A 19429-nucleotide genomic window follows, 5' to 3' on the forward strand; every position below is an offset into this window, starting at 1 on the left:
ACTTGATAAGTCTCTATTTCAGGCTAATCATCATAGTGGGCAGGACTCTGATCTGTAATTGGTGCAGAAGGCCTTGATCAGGCTAAGAAGAGTATGCTATTGAGAACCTGAGAGAGGGAGCAGATGGCTATCAGACATGGGAAATGATGTCTGCATCTCCTCCCTGAACCAAGAACGGGGAGTAGGTGAAAGCTAAGAGACTAGAAGTCCCCCTAGGGTGCTGAAATGGCCCAGGTGCTGGGACGTAGAACCATAACACCGACCTTTCATCCGAGGTGCTGGAGCGCTCCTGACCCACGTCACCTGGTGCTTCCGAGTCCGGCTCAGGTAGCCCCTTTCACAGGCCGCGCTGACAGGCCGTCGTCATCACTTCTGGGCTCTGCAGTAATTAGGGGGTTACGGCCTCAAAGATCTACCCATTGTTGTGCCTGTGCAGCAGGGCATGTTATAGTGTACCCGTGCCAGAACAAACCTCTCTCAGGAAACTTCACTTTCTATGCAGTCACTCACTTCTCAGAGTACAGTGCACTTCTCAGAATACAAGGAAATGCCACCGTTGAGAGACGGCAGCTTTATAGTCCATAAAGCCTCTGAAGAACCCTGCACATATTATGCCAGCATTCATGCAACGCGGTCATTGCGACAGTGATTAATGAAGAACAAGGAGTTAACCCTCACTTGTTTCGCCAAGACAGTTAAATTGCAAGGAGACAAAACAGTCTGTGATGTGTTTACAGGCCCACTCCCAGTCGGTTCCACTTTTGCATAACACTGAGCTTCAGAGCCTGTGCTTCACTTGGCCCATTCTCCAGTGAATGAATGTGTATGAGGGTGTTCATGTGTAAGATGTGTTTGTGTGAGCCTGTAGGAAGTGTGAGAGGGAATCCATGCATTTAAGTTAAATTGCTCTACATAGACACACAATGGTGAGAAATAGAAATTTATATCCATGACGTTTCTTTGATACCTGGAGGAAACCTACTACCTTTTCCTCTCAATGGAGAAATAAGGGTTAACACATGAGATCCCAACAGCAACAAGTCTTTAGAAGCTCCGCCCCCAGTGTGGTGGAGTGGTTGCAGCCATGCAGCAAGTGTTAGCCCTTCGCCATCTCTCCTTCTTAATCCCGCTTTGAAGTCCCAGAGGGGTTACGCAAAGGTGAAGGCTATTAGCTTCCTCCACCCCTAATTTACACACACATAATCATAGCTGTTCACACACACCAACAAAAACTCACAAAAAATAGCATTGGTTTTGCGTAGTACTTTTGCTACGGTGATCAAGTTCTTGATCGTGACCTCTGCTGCAATTGGTTTTTCACACTGCAGAAATGAATCCGGATGTAAAGAAATCAATACAATAGATTTTTTGCCCAGATGCCCCATTTATATAGCGTGTAAAAATGGCTGTAAAACTATTCCATGTGAAACTATTGATATAACCATATGGGGTCTTAGTGTTATTCTGCCTCTGGTGAGTCTGGTCTGCCTCCTGGGTCTTGGCCATTTCCATGGCGGAGTAAATAGGTCAGTGTGACTGTGGCTCTGTGGGGGTATCAAACACATGCATAGACATAGTGTGTGTATGTGTGCGTGAGAAAACCACACACACACACACACACACATACACACACCTGGGTCTGATCCCAGACTGGGACAGTAGGTCTGGGGAGGTATTCTTAATCAAACCCAGCTTCCTCAGATCTCTCCTGGTTTACCAGCTGCACTTAGATCACATGCAGTTATCCAGAACAGCCTGACAAGGATCTCTGGCTTTGGTCAGACCGCCGGCCTGATAAGGAGAGACAGCAAGAGACAGACAACACACATACACACACTTTCAGCCTCTTGCCCTCGCTTTCCCAAATTCCCTCACACATTAACTCATACATGAGTGTTTCATACATGAGAACTAAACGTATATCCACTCCCACACATACATATGTTATAAATGATAGTAAAAGACACAAAGAGGGGCTTCCACACACTGCTGCTGCACAATGTGACTTTAGGGGTTCACAGACAGGCCATTTGACGATGATACAAACATTATGGAGCCAGAAAGATGACAGTGCTGTGAGTCAGACTTGTGGAGAAAGGAAAACACGCTATGAAGAAAGAGCTTTCTGTAGAAGCTTTCACTTATTGGAGTTTTGATCACAGGCATGCATGTTTAGACATATTTTTATTTCTCTCTTTTAATGCTTCCTGTTCATTGATTGTTAAAGAATTTCCACTATGTGCTTTTGTAACAATATTGGCTACAGCTCCTGCTTTATTATCGATCAAGAGAGCAGACAAGAGAGGCATAACTGAACTCAATACCTCTTTGTTTTTGTAGACTGTCCTAAGTGCGCAGCTGACACCATGCTATGTTTACCAAGCTGCTTCTTGTCACAACAATTGGAGCACTGAATGAATGCGTGCACACGTGTGTGTCTGTTGAGATAAAGTAAATTTCCCCAGGTTGAATGGAGGGAATGCTTGTGGTCAGTTGTCCTTGCGTATTGTGTGTGTCTGTGTGTGTGAGCTATGCTTAAATTAAACTCAGCAGGGTGGAAGGGAGGCTGAGGTGCTTGTGGTCAGTTGTCCTTGGGGGTTGGGTTGACTCTGTTTGTCTTTGCACATCTGGCCACTAGAGCCACTTCCGACTCCAATTAGGATTTCCTGAGACTCAATAAAGGGGATTATTGGCTTGCAAAAACTCTAGCTCAGACTCTCCCACCCTCCATCGCCTTCCTGCCCCAGCTGCTACGGTCATTACACTAGTCAGGACTACAGTCGCACTTCACTAGAGTCTCACAATGACACAGTGACATACAGCGACACAGACAAATCAGACCTTTTCTTCCCCTTCTTCTCTTGCATCTCTTTGTCTCTTTTTGGTGAAATGTAAGTCCCCTCTCATATTTGATCCCTGTTTGAGTCTCCTCATATGTGAAATGAATCAACCGCTTCATAAATGATGTCAGCGAGGCAATGGAAACTACATTTCTCCCTTACTGGCTGATGAGAGACCACAAAAGTCTGTAGCCTATACCAAGCTTCGATTGGGCAAAAAGCCCTGGAGCAGAGTGCAGGGGAGCTGGGCTGTGAAGATAGGGGGTCCTGAGCGTCTGCTTGTGTGGCAAGAGTGATCACACAGTTAATATTCAAAGGGCCAGGTCTGTTGTAAAGAAGCCACTAAATAGAGGTTGACAAAGCGCATCGTACAGACAAAGGCTTCTCCCTAAGTAGGCTGTGTATATAGCACGATGGGCAGTGAACGGATGGGCTTTGCTGGGGTGGTCATGTATGGAGTCCATAGTGAGTTATTAAAGCAGGGCCTCCAGCTCTTTCTCCCCCAACATCACACTTAACTCCAAACCCAACCACATATACTTCATTTCATGTCTCTCTGGCTGTAAAACATTTTTGATTCACATTGTATGAGAAGTGTATGAGAAGGCTAAATGTTCAGCATTTTTTTGCTTGAAATGCATTGTTTGTTTCACCTGTTCCATAAAACCTTGCATTCACATGCATTATTTTCCCTGCACTTGAGTATTGATTGTAACGTCTACGTGCTTTGTGTTGAGTAAAGCCTTGCAAATTCCATTCTACATCACCACACACACACTCAACGTGCACGTACACACACACATGGTTGCTTCAACCATCTAAACCTAATTATTCTCCCCCTGCTTCTCTGTGCCAACCAGTGATGTCACCCACAGAGAGACAGTGGGGCTGTTGGCCCAATGCCTGAGGGCAGCCATGCTGGCAGGCAGGAGAGGAGAGAAGAGGAGAGGAGAGGAGAGGAGAGGAGAGGAGAGGAGAGGAAAAGAGAAATTAGCTGTTGAGAGGTTAGCAAAGTAAGAAAATGAGGGGCGACCCCCAGAGTTTTGGCTGGCCCTTGTGTTGGGGCTGCAGGGATTAACCAGCCTGCTCTGCTGCTGGACCCAAAGAACCCATCCTCCTCCTTTCTGCTCCCCCTCTGGGTCCGATAGACATCCAACCAACACATTTAAGGCTGAAAGGAAAACACGGAGGAGTTATGAGGGCCAGGCCCCAAGGGGACTCCCTCTGGGATTAACCTAGCTCTTACTCTCTTCCCAGCATTTCCACTGGCATTCACTGGGCCTGTGCTGAAATCCATTCATCCTTACTAAACTGTTGCATAACAATGCAGCCTGCCTTTTACTGCAGCACTGGAGCTGTTGGTAAAACAAGGGACCCTTGGGCCCCAGAACCCATGAGCCCAAAGCCCAGTTTCTTGTGTTGTGGGGAAACCTTTGGAGGCTGGAGCAGTTGTGAGAGGGACTGGACATTTAGGGCACACGTCATGGTGGAGGCAGGAATTAATGAGTGGCAAATGTTATATGTTAGCTTGAAGAAATGGTTTGACATTTTACTGAACAGATTCATTTGTTGAGAAGATCCGTACCTGTTTAATGTGAAATTAGTGCCACCAGCTTAGCTTAGCGTGATATAAAGGCAGCAAACAACCCAAGCAATTGACTGGCACCATAACCCACCATCAATTTACATATCATTTTATATACATATTAAACAAGCTTTACAGGTGTTTCCAGTCTTTATGTTAAACTGAACTAATCGGCTGCTGACTGTAGCTATATATTCAGCATAAAGACATGAGAGTGTTATCAATGTACTCATCTAACTCTGAAAGTGAATAAGCATACTGTGTTTCCCAAAAAGTCAAACTATTGCTTAAAATATGTATGAAAATATGAAATGTTCATTAATGCAATGGTCCACAGTCCTCTTAAACGTGACAGTAACAGCCATTGTCAGCGGTAACAGCAGTTATTGTCACATTTAAAATGACCAGATGATCTCGAGGCCATTAATGAAGAGGGACAGAATAGGGGAGAAATGACTTAATGTGGGTCAGATAAATGGGAAACAGCGTGAGGTTCATTCTACTCTCTGGAAATCACGTGCAAACCCTCTCTCCCTTCCTTCCTCTCTCCCTGACACAAGGAGATCTGGCATGTTTGGCAGAGGGAGAAAAGAGAGGGAACAAAAGGATGAGTGACCAATGCAAAGTTGCGATGGCCAGCTGAGTTATTTGGTCAAAACCCAGTAAAATGGAAGGACGGCTGTTGCTAGGTTGTGCTGTGAGACAGAGAGAGCACTCTGGCTGAGCTCATTGAAAAGAAGCAGGCCTCTGTTTACTCACACAGATATACCACTTTAGAAGCACTGCAATCACCACCAATTAGTATTATTACCCAATATTACCTCCTATCACTCTCTTTGAGCCTTCATTAACCACTCAACCCGCTGAAGGGGATCTAAAGGACTTACCAAGAGGCTGAGAGAGAGAGCCTAAATAGTAGTGAGTGATGGGTGGAAAAAAAACAATGCACATGGAAATTTACTATGCCATAAAAATGCAATCCATCTACACTGAGAATTTACTGTTTAAAGTATTTGTGTATCTCACTCAAATATAACAGGCCTAACTTATTCAAGCCACTCCTAATTTTCCACTTACACTAATGACAAGACTCTGAGTTTACATTGACGTGTTTGTACACTCTGTACTTTCATTGCTCTAGAAAATGTGAAAGTGGCTCAGAATTTCACTAAATTTCATAAATCAAAGGTCCAAGCAGGGTGTTAGTATAATGGCCTCTCTGTTCTTGACAACCAAAGCAATACACACCAAAACACACACAACTCATGCTTAGAACAAATCACACCCTTTATCCCTTGGATAATTCTGACTGCAGTGGAGTGTAAACATAAATGGTCACAATGGCAAGACTAATAAAATTTCAATTTGTGAATACCAAGTGGATTTTTTTCTCTTTTTTTGGGGGGTTTTGGTGACATATAGCTCAATGTTTTGAGTGAGGGACTGCTATGGTGAAACTCCTGGGAAACTACAATGATGAAAAAGTTGCAGTGATTGGACAACATTGCAATAGCCCAGAATTAATACACAGTGTTGTTTGTTTAGCTAAAGCATGATCTTATTCCTCTGTGTCATAAAGCTCTATTGTTGTCCAAAATCTATTACAAACCAAATCACAGAGCGACTATGTTGCACTGGGTTCCCTCATTACCTTGATCATTGACATTTGGGGGCTTTTTGCTTTTATTGGATAGGACAGCTCAAGATAGACTGGAAAGTGGAAACGGGGGTAGAGACAAGACATGACACGCAGCAAAGGGCCACAGGTCAGACTCGAACCCATAGTCGCTGCAGCAAGGACTCATGGTACATTAGACACCAGCTCTACCAGGTGAGCTACCAGGACGCTCCCACTGTGGTTTGTTTTTTGTTTTCTTTGCAATGAAATTGCGTGAGAGCGTGAGGATTGCAACTGTAGTTTATTTTGAATCAGACACACACGTTTTTCATTTTCCTACCTGGGCAATCATCTTGCAACCTTAATCCATGATTGATTGAAATATATATGATGGGAAGTACAGGAAATGACTAACATTTATGACTTGTTTTTACATCCTTGGATGGATAAAATGAGCTTGGGTCTGAGTGCCAGACAGACTTAAGTCAGAGAGTGTTGAGAGATGAACTAAAGACACCAGTATATTTCAGTGTGTGCACGACTACAAATGTCTTCCAGGAGAGACTGTCGGAAAATATGTAATGTTATGCCCATATTTAAATGATTATCACATCACCCTTTGTTCAATTTGGAACAGCTACAAACACTATTGCCTTTTTGTGTGGTTAGACAACACATTGGACAAACTAGTTATTTGCTAGCATAACTCAGGCCTAATGCAGAGAAATATAGAAAAATACACAGTACAACCTTAAAATGTTGTATTGTGAGAAACTGAGAAAAATAAGCAAACTTTGGGAATCTGTTTCATCGATAATTGATGTTGTGTCTGGCAAGAAATAGGGGAGGATCATGAAAGAAAATCAGATGTGTAGGTATCAGCTGTAAAACACTATACTGTGTACACAGGATAAGTATCGCCCAGCCCAGCGGAGGTTAGACAAACAGATCTATGCATTGCTGTTCGATCCTCACGTGTACACCACAGCAGCCTCTGGCTCTGCTTTGTGAAAACTGAGGATGGGCTCTAAAGGAAACAGACTCAAAGGATTATCTCAGACTGGCCCTAAACAAAAACCAGAGAGAGACGGAACAACAAGATAGAAGAGTAGAGAGAGCCCCAGAGAAGGCGAAAGCAAAACAGAGAAGGAATAAAGAAACCCATTAGGATATATGTGCCGAATCCCTAGAGGCCAATGTCTTGTTTGAAGAGCCCCGAGGTTAAGGCCAGAGGTCACAGGTTAGGCACAGAGGTTATCAGCAACCGTTTAGGGTTAACTACCATTGTCTGAGTAGATGAGCACTTCTACAGTCAAATGGATTAACTCAGTGAAGGTATTCAGGGGTTAAAACCAGAGTGCAAGCCCACATCCATCCCACAGAAAACAAACGCAGAGCATGCACACTCACACATTTAAAAAAAAAAAAAAGTAAATTGGCAGACATGCTAGGAATTGTATGCCGTGTTGCTCTGGGTGGGGTTGAATGCGGAGCTGGGGTGTGAGAGGAAGTCAGTGGAGAGCAGAGGTGTTGAACCCTGTCATCCTGTTGTTTCTGGTCACACCTGCCTGTTGTTCTCAGAGTGTAAAGAGTTAACAGGAGGTGCTGTGTTTGTGTATTGAGACCAATGAAATTCAAAGAGAGGAACCAGTTAATTATACCATAACCCAAATAGTACATGGAAATAACTCATTTTTGACTGTCCAGGGGCTTTGCAGAGTACATACACCTACAACAGACACAACAATCACCCCCATATGCACATACACACACTTATGTGAATGATAATGGCAAAGCTCTTGTTTTACGCCTCCCTCATTCAGCATGCTGGGGGACGTACTATAGTGCATTCTTAATGGTCTTCCAACTGTGACCTGAGCATGAGATGTGGAGGAACAAGAGGAGGAGGAGGAGGAGAGAGGGAGGTGTTTAGAAGAGAGGGAGAGGAGAAGAGGGAGACAGTGTCTTTAAAAACAAAAAGCTTTGGCTCAAATCTATGTCCTCCTCACTGGCCTAAGTCCAAGACACAGGATGTTTTATTCACTCGTCTGTTTATTGTCTTGGTTTTTTATCATGAATCAAAGTTGGAAAAGTTTGTTTGTGCATATACTGAATGCATTTGACTGAAGCTTGTTTTCTGTATTTTTCAAACACACTAATACTAGTCTGTGAATAGTATTTATCAGAATTGCAGTCAGACCCTCACAGCAGATCTGTCCATGTAGGACATCCCTCTCAGCTTCGTGTTGGCGTCATCATTGTTTTGATTCTTGTTGCACAGGAGACCCCACAGTGAATCCTGTGTATCTCAGGCTGATCTCAGTCATCTCCAGTGACCCGCACAGGCGTCACATATGAGACACGGCAGTCGTAATGCCCAGCTCTCGCCGGTGCTGTGATCAAGCATAAATAGAGCACGCCTGATTACTTCCATAGGACTCAATGACAATGTGGGAATCAAAGTAGAGAAGGGTGCCACTATGTGGCATATCAGAGCTGTTGGGTTCAGGGGCACAGATCTGGGCACAGAGTGGGTCTTTCACATGAAGGCCCTTTGAACCCTGACTGACATGGAAATTCCTTTGAAGTGCTGTTTGGTGAGGCCTAAACTCCAAAGCTGGTTTAGCATGTTGAAATGGATCCTTTGTATTCCCACTCAGTGATCACATATGCCCACAGATCTGACATATAGAGAAACACAGACGCCATCTCCCCCCTCTATGTTATGCCATGTTTGATTATTACTGATCAAAGTAAGATGTATAGAGGAGAGGCTTATACGAGGAGTTGTAATGACATGTTTGAGTCTCAAGGTTAATTCTTAGCCTATTTCCCACCAGGTGCTTGATGCGGGTGTAAAAACAGGGGAGGACCACAAGTGGTGCACCCACAGTGCTCCACAGGCCTTAATAACATAGTGCTCTCATAAAAATAGCAGCTAAGGGTACTTATTAGAGCTGTCAGCAATGCTAAAGTCTACTGTGCAGAGCATTGTAATGCTCTGGTCTCACTCTGTCAGATTAGATTATTAATAAAGAAACATGACCATTTGTGACGAGGCGAGCTGTTTAACATTCTTTATTATCATGTAAAAGACCACAAACATATTGTGAGAGAGTAACAATGAGACAAATCGCAATGCACTACATACTAACATGACTTCCATATAACCATTCATCCAGTAGTCCCTCTTCCACTCCCATTTCCCCAGGTGCACTGGGCAGGTCTTTGCCAAGCAATGCTAATTATGAGCTAGCTGGTTTCACCATTGTGTATCACACAAAGAGGATTTGCTTCCAACCATGCCAAAAAAACAGGCCTGTAGCCGCTGCATGTAAGCCAGGATGTTTGAATTGCTGGTTATGTCACAACATCATTTTTTTTTGTCCCCCTACTTAACAATAATAATAGCAACATAATAACAACAGCAACAGCAGGCCTAATAATAATATTGTTTAATATATTATACTATATTAAAGGTAAAACTAGCATTAAAAATAAGACAGCTAACAGATTAATGAGAGTCAAACACGTTAAACATGTCAAATGAAAACATAATTGTATGTCTATGAAAATGTTCAAAACTGATCACTGCCAGCCTCGGATCTTAATTATTCAAAAACACATCTGCTCAAGCACCTTCTGTCTTTATCCTAGCATCTATTCTCTGCCTTCTTGTGTCTTATGTGCCCGTCTTACTCCATATGAATTAATAAGTAGTTGCAGCCACCCAGTCCTGGAGCCTATCCTCGCTGTTCATCTCTACCGCCGGAGAAAGAAAGTCACTGAACCAGACTGTAGCAAACATGACAGCAGGGCTGCTACGGTCTCCATTGTCCTTCAGCTAAGTGTTTCTCTATTTTGTTTTGGCTTGCAAATTGCCACACTTCAAAGTGACTAAACATTTGGGTCAACATTTGTTATCTATCCTTTCCATGCTGTTGTTGATATATTATGTTCTCATTTGGACTTACTGGAACAGGCTACATCCTTCAAATCCTTCATATGGCTGTGTTTTTCTCTTATTTTCAGCAGAAAATTAATGGCCCTTATCTGGAACAAACATGCTCACTTGTAGTTGAGCCAGAGCTTCAGTGTGAGCCAGTATCCACTCCTTAATGTACATGCACTTCCCCTTTCGGGACTGTTTAGCTCTCTCTCACACCTCTGGGCCGTCAAAGCCTCACCCACCAGCCTGCTGTTCCAACAACAATATGAGGGCAGGCCCATGAAAATTACCCTCTGAATTGTTGCCCACATCTCACATATTGGATTCAAATAGGTAATAGATGAGACATATATACATATATACTGCATTGGCCATCAATCGTATGTCAATGTTGCTGCTATATTAGACTGGATAAGGCTTGTATACAAATACAATTAAATTGGGGATCTGCTCTTTCTGGATGAAAAGCACGAGTCATTTCTTTTAGATTGTAGACTTTTTTTTATTACTTGGATTTGTTTACAGGCCAGTCTCGCCTGGTCCAATATAACAGCAACGTTGACGACCAATGTGGCATCTGTCTATGGATGAAAACACCTCAGACACAGTGCTGGTGAAGATTGCTTGGCTAGGCTGACTGCTACATTAGCCAATTACATTATATTAGCCAAAATATTATCCACCACAATTACAATTCTCCTCTTGTCCCTAAAAACATGTGAGAAAATAGCTGCCTCTGGGGGAGGAACAGGAATCGTATTAGCTAATTAACTATCTTGCAATCTTAAGCTGTCTGTCGAGTACACACAGTCTTTAGCACATCCTCTTGATTAGATAAATTATTTGCATTGATATTTGTCTTGAAACAAAGCCTTACCTTTGTTTCTTTGGCAAGTGTCCATGTCACAGTGATAACTTAATGGAAGTCTTGACACAGGAAAACAGAAGAGCATTATTTTCCATTATCTACAGACCATTTTTGAGGCCATTTTTCATCACTAGATCATTTAGTTTTATCTGTGAGGGGAAGGTTTGATTTCTCCAGCAGTCAATGCAGCACTGCAGCAATGAGTCCTAAAACCCAGAACTGGGTTGGCTTTTTTGCACTTTACCTCACCTCAAAGTCACTGGGTTTTTTAAATTGTTTTTTAGATGCTTGAAATAAAGATCTTCACATTTTGTTCTACAACATAAAACAAAATAAAAATACGCCAGTAAATACCACCTGTGAATTTTGAAGCTTTTACGTGTCTTAAAAAGGGCTGTCAAAAAGGAGACCACAGAGGTGGATTATGGGAGCTACTCACTAGTTTGCCTTTACTGCCTGGTTGTGTTTATACTCTTGCTTTTGCAAACTACAGTTTAGTGGTGGTGTGGTTGAAGTCACGCTATCATGGTGTATTTGTTTATAGTGTGACTTCAAAATTCATAAAAGTGGTGCTCCTTTGTAAAGGTTGTCTTGCTGAACAAAACGTGTGATTATCATTAACTTTTGTTCACCACAGAGCTTATTTTCTGCAATAACCCAAAATCCAAAGGAAAAATGTGTAAAACTGACTTTTATAGAGAAAACCAGTGCAACGCTGACCATGTTGGCCTACAAAAAGACATCATCCCTGCATCACTCTAGGCCTTTTTCACATCACCCATTCGTAGGGTCAGTTCAGTTTCAGGGCTCTTGTTATGTGCATGCTAGTTCACTGACATTGCTTACTCGGACACTTAAATGGAAAAATGAAAATGGAACTGCACCTGCTAAAACAAATCTAAATGTCTGCCACAAACAGTGTCTATTAATTCTCGGTAATGGCCTGCATTATCTATGCAGTGGACAGAACATTACACATCATAAACTAGGCCCATTCACAGGTTTATTGAGTGCATGTAAACTTGGTGTATATTATTAAGTAATAAACTAGAGATTCAAACATATAATGAGTCATAGTCAAAAGGATTTGTGGTTAGATTAGACTTAGAGTCTGTGGCTGTGATGTTGAGGGTCACCACCCCATCCACTCCCTCACTGACCCTTGTTTCTGCATCAGCAACCCTTGGCCTTTCACCCGTGTGTTTCCCCCTGGTTGGTCCCATCTCCTGAAGCCTGTCTCCAGGGAGGGACCCAGAGCTGTGGACAGAGGGTTAAAGATCATTCAAGACCACAGAACTGCTGGTATGGGAGGTAAAATAGTTTTACAACACCTGAAGAACACTTCTCAACACTTTCGGATGTCAGCCACACAGAAGTACTGTATGTTCACCAGTATTCCAGTTATACTGCTTCATATAAATCTTGTGCATGCAAAATACAAAGAGAGCCTGACCTTGGACTCACTTATATCCTTATTGTTTTCACTTTTCATTCATACACTCACCAAGACAAACGTGATTCCTGTAATTGTTTTGCAAGAGATAACACAGGAAAAAGAGAGGATGTAATCCTCTGAATGTGAACAGCTTGCAGAAAAATAGAGAAATCATTCACTTATATTGTGACTTTCCAAAAAATAACTCTCTCCCTGTGGGTGTCACAAAGACAAAAGCTTTCCTTGCATGTAATATTAGAAATCTACAGTAGATTTCATTGCCCTGTGCTCTCTTGATGACCTTTGAACCTATGGGAGCCTCACCACTCCAGCTGTGTCTGAATACCATCCTTCACTGTCTCCTTTTACAAGAATAGTACAGACCCTTTTCCTAAAAAGCTTAATCTGATAAGGGCAAGTAGAAAATGAAACCAACCTATTTTGTTGCTTTGGATGAAATGTTCTTACAGGACTTCGTGTATAATTTGATTTAATTAATAGGTTATACTAAAGGGCGTGTGACTTTGAGTGGATAATGATATAATCACTTTCTTTCTAACAGCTCAATTTAAAGTCAGAACAGGGTATTATCAGTGCAAATCTGAGATGACCAGAGTGAGAGTGTTCTTGTGTTTGAACCATAGTAGCCCAGTCCCACACAGATTAGTAGTTGTACTCCAATTATCCCCTTCCCCTCCCTAGTTTTCATACCTTAAGTAAAACCCTTGCCGCACTCTGTGGATTCAGCCCAAAATTCTCTTTGTCATTTTAGCTGTGACATGACATTTTACAAGAGGAGGTCAGAACACCTCAAATAACGGTCATTATGGTTTCCATGTATATGTGTGTGCATAATTGTGTGTGTGTGTGTGTGTGTGTGTGTGTGAAATTGTCTGGCGTATGTTTTATTGCACCCTGTGGTAAGGGCAGTGGATTTGGTGGTCAACAGGCAGCAGTTACGCCTTTCCCTCCGGACTCCTTCCCTGTTCCTTCCACAGCCGCTGTGTTCCAACCCGTTTCCGACCTATGCTGTGTACACACAGAATAAACACACAAACTGGGCCAGACGTGACTGCACGTGCACACTCTTGCACATGCACACATGATTCTGTAAGTAACCTATAAGTGGCAATCTCTTTAAGATCCAAGTTGGCAAATGGAAAGACCAAATTCTGAGCAAAGTTAGGCTAAAGTGACAATATTTACAAAATCTTGTCAAAACCTTTCCTTCATATCAAGTGTGTATTGTATCTTGAAATGTGTCCCAGTTTCCGCAATATTTCTACAACTGTATGTGTCACATAAACAGGATACCTAGAGAGGAAAAGACTAGGGTGGGAAAAGACAGAGGCAGGCTGAGATTGGAGCTAAACTTTTCAAACAAGTGCATGAACAAATAATTGTACAATTACTCTATGAGAGGAAATAGTGATTCACCATGTGGGAGGAATAGCAAATAAATGAGAAGAAGACTCCAGACTAAACTGCTTTACCTGTTAATTATGGCTGGGCGCTGCAACTGGTGATGGCGAATGAGATTATATTAAACATAAACCACTCAGAGTTCAGAAACCCAGCTCTGTGCTGCTAGTGCTTATTATTATTATTATGAAGCTTATCTCCTCAAAGTTGGTCTAATCCTTTATTGTGGCATAGTGTGCGGTTACATAACTTGGAACAGCATCAATAAGACAGAGAGGGAAAAGTTCTCACACACAGAGGGAGACCATAGCGAGTTGGTCATGACGTATGAACAGTCAATCTGCAATACAAACAAGTTCAATAAGTAAAGTTCACACACGTGGGCTTCCTCTTGAGCTGCTTAAACGAAGGCAGCAAGTGGAGACCTTTGGTTTTAGGGTGAACAGTGGCGTATTGTGCCCTGAGCCTGGTGAGAGGCCGATTTCTACTCTCTGGCGATGACCTTCTTTCCAGACAAAGTGTTTCCCCCACCATGACTGACTCACAAGGTACAGCCTATTACGCAACCAAGTGGGAGTACAGGGGCTAGAAGAGGGGAGTGGGGTTAGTGATGGATGATCCATTTTTCTGGATAAAAGGTTTCACAAAGTGGATGACTTCTGCGTGAGAATGGGACACAACACGGTCCTATTTGCTCAAGGCTGGCCATAGGTCAATTATGCTGTAACTGTCACTGGTGGGGAAAAGCCATTTGAATGATGGAGAGGAACCGAGAGAGAAATCAAAAGAAGCAGAAACTGCCAGGTGAATGGCTTGCCGGAGTAATCTAAGGACCATCCATGGAATAGAACAGATGGTTGTTTTGTCTGGTAGAATCAGAGCAACATAAATCTTCCCACTTGTACATTGACTGAAATCACAGTGTTTGTAAAGCATGTACAGTAGGTAATTATAAGGTTAACCTCTTACAACAGCTTATTTGTGTTTTTCATTTTAAGGATGTAAGTTTCCACCTCCATTTGATCTTAAACAAACAAAGGGATAGGCTACAACAAGTGCTCTGTTTACAGTGGAAAAGAGGAGAGGAGGCATAGAGGAGTCGTGAGCATGTTCCCAGTGTTATATAGTGGAGACGCCTGCTTGGTGCCAAGTCAAGTTTGATTTTGATTTTGAATTAGAAGAGACAATAAAAGATTAAAAGGGTATAAAACAAATGATAAATATCTAAAAGAATGAGTTTATAACACTATAAAACAAACTGAAGATAAGACACAGAGATTAATTTTTAATGTAGACTCTGTTTTAACAAGCAAGTAAAAGTAAACATCACACTCATAAACTAGATTAAAACAAGTCTGAAGAAAAGAGCTGCAGGATGAAAAGATACAAAGTGTGTAAAACAGTAAGGGCAATAAAAGATGTGTGATTCAAACATGATTGTGGTTCTGCTAGTCTCAAACTGTCTGATCTAATGCTGAACACTGGTTCATAGAAGGTAGACTACGACAACAACACCAGAAAATCAAATGCACAACACACACCCACGCAGGAGAGCCTCTCAGATAGTCCAGGACCTCAGCCAGCCAGGGGGAGTCTCCTCTAATCATTCCCCACCCCAGACAACCCGTCTCTGGGATTGCACGCCACTCGATGCCCCTTCAGGTGGATCTAAATGAGATCTGGCAAAGCCAGGATCAGTGGGGCTTTCCATCCGATGAGACTTTTTACATGGGAGATTTAGTTTAAACCCTGGGAGAAGTCACATATCCACCATTAAAATACAGTGCAGTGTGCAATATATCCAGTGACATTACAAGAAAAAGGGTTTGAATAACAATTCACCACTTTCAGCAATAGGTGGACGTCTTGGGGAGAAAAGAGGGTCGGGTATTGGGTCACATGTAGGTGCTGTCGTAACTGGTAGAGATTCCCAGAGGGTGAATAAAAGCTAGAGTTGGAGAGGGTGTCAGTCACCAGTAATTGATTAGAGAGAGTGACAGCTGCTGTCATGAGAGGTGTCACCAGGTCCTCTGTGCTGCCTCGCAGAGAGGAGGAAGGAGGGACCCAGGAAAAGAGGAGCGGGCAGGGTGCAATGAGAGGGGGTCGGGGGGGGCTTGGGGGGTCAGAGGGACGACAGGTGATGAATACAGAGATTCAACAGAGGCACCAGACAGGCCCTGACACCTTCACTGCAAGCACCAGCCCTGACCTGTCCTGTTCCTGCTCTCTGACACTGGGTGCACACAGAAACAGACAGGGTTAAAGTATTAAGTAACCCGTTATATATGTCTGTATTTTTCCACCTGTGCTGGGTAACATTTAACAATAACCCTGGAGAGATGAGTATTAAACGTTACTTCAAACAGAAATAGTTTACAGCGGTGCATTTTTGTGCATAGTTGTGTCGTTCAGACACAACTTCCAACCACAAAATGTGTGGCTATAAAACATCAGTCTGCACCTGACAAATGTCTTAAATAAAGACCAGGAGCATGAATCAAACAGCTAGTACCTGATGATTAACCTGGCTGGCAGTTAGACGTCCGATATCTGCCTGCCACTCAGTGTTTTACACAGAGTGCATTCATTCTTAGCACACTACAATTATTTGAAAACTCATCTCTGCCAAAAATATGCAGTGTAGTGCCCTAAATCACGATGATTTTGAAGCTTAGCACATTTAAAAGTGACTCAACTTTGTCTCACTGTGTAAGTGTGTCAACAGTCACCGTAGGTATACTGATTTATGCTGCAACAGCAAAGATGCACTTGAGGAAATGCCTTTGTTCTGTGTTTCTTTTCTGTCTGTTTTACAGAGGGGACGCTTATAGTAACAAATATCTGTGCTGCTGCAGGCCATCTGGCAAAGCAATAAAGTGTTGCACTCATGCAGACATGATGGTTGTCTCCTTTTCTTACATTGATTTCATCTGAACCTTATTCCCGTTCTTTACCATTTATTAGCAGTCTTGTAAGTGTAGCCATTTAAGAGGCACATAGTCCATCTGCTGGCTCTTGCTTCTCATGCAAGTAATAATCGGGCAAGTCTAGCAGAAAGATGTAATTTTATGCAGCACTAAGTGCAACTGGTTCAGTTATCGTCATCAGTTTGATCTTGCTATGTCAGCATCATAAAGTGAAATTCAACTTCTGTGTGATTTTCCACTCCATGGCAATTTAAACAGATGGTTGTATCTAATTTTATCCAGAAAATGAAGATTATACTTTTTTAGCATCCCTGTGGGCCTGGAGTATCATATCTGAATTATAGAACCTCTGGAAAACATCAATAACTCAGCCATAAAATCAAGAGGAACTTATCGATCAATAAGCCTGAAACTGTAGATGACCAATGAGATACCATAATGGTTGTTCCAGATGTGTGCGAGCAGGAATCAAATCACTCATTACAGTAAAATATGTTTGTCAAGCACTGCACTGCACAGAGCATGAACAGCTCTCAGATATGAGTCAGGGTATGGAGCAAAAACATCTAACTAATGAACAAATAACTCTAGTTTACTGTGTGTCCCAAAGCAACCCTACTGAAGTATCTAGGAAAGTGTTCCAAAACACTGTAAATAATGTGGGTCATCACCATTGGATCTTAACCTAAAATAAATGGGCTGAAATAATTTAGGTCACTCATTTGGTTGCAGAATATTCTGGCCTAGCAATTAAACAGCACAACAAAACTCCCAATATCTCCAGGCTATGCTGAGATTTTAATAGCGACCAGTCTAAATTGACCTCTGAGTGAATGAACCTCTTGCTCTCACGTGCTTCCTAAAATAGCTTGTGTGAAAGCAGAGTCTGTTGTCACTGACCCTTTAGGCAGGAGAAGATGTGTTCGCGCTGACTGCTTGCACAAAAATAATGCATGTCAGTTGCAATTGCCATAGACACGCAGTGCCCATGACATCATTCTGTGCACAAGTGACCACTAAGCAGTGTGAAGAGTGAGAGCAAAGCAGAGGAACGTGTGGTAGAGTACACAAACCCTGCACCCTATGCATGCTTTGAGCACACAGAGAAAAGCCAACACGGGCAATGATGTCAACTACTTTCCCATAGAGGGACTATGGGAAAAAACTGGGGTGTAGCAAGCAGTAGCCCCCTTTTCAACATCTTCAGGGTAGAATGGCATGTTAATGACTTCAGGGGCCACATCCTTAAAACTGACATGTGTTAAACATGAATTAATTCAAGAGATACATCAAACCTCAGTCAGTGAATACTGACTGATTGTAATAAAACTGTGGAACTGGCCAAAACGCTTATAGGCTATATTAACAAACTGAAGAAGGAGCTCTCTCAGTGGTGTGAATAGTGCAACAACTATTTACCAGCTGAATACCATAGTCTCCAACTACAGACAGGTAAATATCATACTTATGGGACCTGCAGAAATAACAAAATCTAAGATAAAATCATGTTCAAAGCCTTTTTGCTCCAGAGATCTTTCTTTAAAATAGGCTTACAGAGGTTGCCCTCTGTTGGTGAGTATGAATCCTGCGTGCCATCTGCACTGAAGCTCACATATACTTTCACAGCTGAATTATCTGCTACTATTAGGACTATTCTGGTTAAACATTTTGGCTAAGCTACAGATCCCATAAATGCATTTAAAACATACAAAGGCAAAGTTCAGCTTAAGGCTCAAATGGACCCAGCTCAGTGTTAGGAAATCTTGCTTTTCTTGAATTAAATTAGGAAACAATATTTGATATTTGAATACTGTATGTGCCTGGATACTGGAATAGCACAACTTGTACACCAAAAAAACACAATGAAATCAAGTGATTGTATTACCTAACATAGTGCAATATGTGGAATTATGCTCTATTTATTACACTAATGCACTTTTGTAGATTTTTTAATCTTGCACATTGCAAATATCATTATATGACTCCCCACATTTCTATACAGCTCTTTACTCACTTATTTATGTATCCGGCCATTTTCTACATATTCTCTCTCGCCTTATATTTGTATATAGTGGCTCCTTTCCATTTTTATCTTTTATCTTTATTCATATTTTTCCACACTTGATTCAGATCCTTATGCTCCATATGTACCATGGCTTATCCCTTTTATGTGAAAACTTACTTGCCAACAAACCTGATTCTGATGTAATGAATTTGTCCCTGTCCTGCTTGATAAAGAAATGCATGGTTGTGCATGTTACCCAAACTGTTACACTATACAAAACGGCTCCAGTATGTCTTCCTTGTTTACTTTTGCAGTACTTGCGTCATTCCCAGAGGAGGATTAATATCTCAACTAACACAAAGCTACCTGCATTTTCTTTAGGCCTATCTTATCTATCATCAAAATGCAAGATAAATGATGGTGGAATCTGTATTCGGGTGCTGTAATGTATACAGGTTGTGTACATCATTGTGTTAAGGTAACATACATTTTATAATTTAAATGTACAGTGTGGTACATGCAGGCCTACAATATTAAATACAAGCCTACATTTTAAAGTAGGCTACTTTTAACAAACTCATTATTGTATGATATGATTAACCTGCAATGTTATTTTGATCTGTGACCTTTCAGACTGCAGACTACATATTTAGATGACATGCCAGCTTAAAATCTACAAGGAAGACATCCCTATGAATCTTTGAAGCACTGATGCTGCCTTTTTCTAGAACATTACTCATTTGCACTCTGTCTCACTGCACCAATGTGTTCTTCCGCGCG

Source organism: Dicentrarchus labrax, unplaced genomic scaffold (genome assembly GCF_905237075.1).
Source record: "Dicentrarchus labrax unplaced genomic scaffold, dlabrax2021, whole genome shotgun sequence".
Classification (NCBI taxonomy): Eukaryota; Metazoa; Chordata; class Actinopteri; family Moronidae; genus Dicentrarchus; species Dicentrarchus labrax.